General features: G+C 47.5%; 1 pseudogene; it reads left to right on the top strand.

Annotated features, from left to right (window-relative positions):
* Positions 1-1,270: 1,270 nt before the first annotated feature.
* On the top strand, positions 1,271-1,442 carry LOC147618987 (5.8S ribosomal RNA; annotated as a pseudogene).
* The last annotated feature ends 775 nt before the right edge of the window (positions 1,443-2,217 follow it).

The following is a 2,217-nucleotide window of genomic DNA, read 5'->3' as shown; positions in this document are numbered from 1 at the left end:
CTCCTGATTGGTTGAGAGCCTATTTTCTCTCTCTTCTAAAAGGCCCCAAAATGAGCTCCCTTTTTTCCTAATGCCCGGTCTAGACATAGTAAGGATTGACAGATTGAGAGCTCTTCCTTGATTCTATGGGTGGTGGTGCATGGCAGTTCTTAGTTGGTGGAGTGATGTGTCTGGTTAATTCCTTTAACGAAAAAGACCTGATCTTGCTAACTAGTTACATGAAGGATTCTCTTTGCGGTCAACTTCTTAGAGGACTTCTTAGAGGGACTATGGCCATCTAGGCCATAGGTTTGTTATGCCCTTAGATGTTCTGGGCCGCACGTGCACTACACTGATGAATTCAACAAGTTTACCACACCTACACCGATAGGCCTGAGTAATCTTTTGAAATTTCATATTGATGGGGATAGATCATTGTAATTATTGATCTTCAAGGAATTCCTAGTAAGTGCAAGTCATTAACTCACTGACTATGTCCCTTTTCCCTTTGTACACACCACCCATTGCTCCTACTAATTGAATCATCTGATGAACTTTTCGGATCATAGGGTGACATTGGTGAAATCGTGAGAAGTTCATTAAGCCTTATCATTTAGAGAAAGGAGATGTTGTAATAACAAGGTTTCCGTAGGGTGAACTTGCGGAAAGATAATTAACACACATCCGAGAGAACACCGTGAACCATGGATGTACCATCAAAGGGGGGGTGTTTGGAGGCGTGATTTCCCACACCTCACCCCTATGCTTGAGCCATGATAGTGGGCGCGAGGTGCTAGGTTGGGGATATGTGCCTTGTCGGCCATGCCGATGCGGTGCAGGGAGAGGGATGCCTCCATCCTCCCCTGTCATGTGGGATGCCTTGTCGGCCATGATAGTGGGCGAGGTGCTAGGTTGGGGATATGTGCCTTGTCGGCCATGCCGATGGGGTGCAGGGAGAGGGATGCCTCCATCCTCCCCTATCGTGTGGGATGCCTTGTCGGCCATGCCGATGGGGTGCAGGGAGAGGGATGCCTCCATCCTCCCCTGTCGTGTGGGCCTCCCCCCTTTCCCATGCCATCGACATCTTGCCATTTGTGCCTTGTCGACCATGCCGATGGGGTGCAGGGAGAGGGATGCCTCCATCCTCCCCTGTCGTGTGGCCCTCCCCCCTTTCCCATGCCATCGACATCTTGCCATTTGATAAGACTTTCGCCCCCCCTTGGGGAGCATGAGGCACCCTACTAAACAAGCGCTAGCCCTCCCTCTAAGAGGATCAACTCACGTAGAAAACGACTCTCAACCACACTGGAAATCTTGCTCTTACAAACGATGAAGAACATAACGAAATGAGATACGTAGTGTGAATTGTATAATTTCATGAATCATCAAGCCTTAAACCCAACTTGTGCCCATGGCTCACCTAAGGGCATCGCCTACCTAAGGGCATGCCTACCTGAGCATCCTCACATGACCCCCATGCCCTGCCCTCTCCCTCCTCGGAGGGGAGGGCGTGCGACAGAGGTGCCTGTCCATGCACACCTCCCCCTCCTACCCCATGGGGACATGTTTTTCCGCTACATGCTCTACTCAAAGAAACTCCTTAGTTTTGGTAATCATTCCGTTGTATATCACCATCTTGTAACTTGTGCTCATCAATGGAAAATGAATTGTAGATCATTACAACTTGATTGAGTGTAATCCATCCTCGTCCTATCGAGTAGGACTACTAAGTGGATTGATTGTGCTAAAGTGGTACTTTAACCAGACTGAGCTTCCTTCCACTATCCACCAGCACAGTAAGCAGTCGAATGGCGATTTAAAGCTTTATGTAGAAGGATATGGTAAATATGAGGTTGAATGGCACCTGGCTGCAGATCTTAAAACCTTGAAATGCATGTTTGGTATTTCCCAAGGAGCAATGGCCAAGTATCCTTGCCTGTATTGCATGGCCGAACGAGGTGTCTCCAAAGGAGGAAAAGAGAGAGAATGGAAATGCCTAAATGTAAACAGTAATAGGCGTCAAGCCGCCCCAAATCATGATGCTCCAGGAGTGGATCCTAATTGGGATCCAATTCTTGCTATCCCTTCATTAGAAACTCAATGGAGTCTTTTTGCGCCCTTTTATTTGCCATTGCCTAATGGAGGTGATTAAGAAATAGACAAATAGGGAGATTACATGTGGACTGAAACCAATGGTTTGTAAGAGCCTAGAAGGTAGTGGTCAAACTTAGAATAATA

This window comes from Cibotium barometz, chromosome 34 (assembly GCF_041138505.1).
Source record: "Cibotium barometz isolate CiBa-2024 chromosome 34, ASM4113850v1, whole genome shotgun sequence".
NCBI lineage: Eukaryota > Viridiplantae > Streptophyta > Polypodiopsida > Cyatheales > Cibotiaceae > Cibotium > Cibotium barometz.
This window is presented reverse-complemented; position numbering and strand designations above follow the sequence as displayed.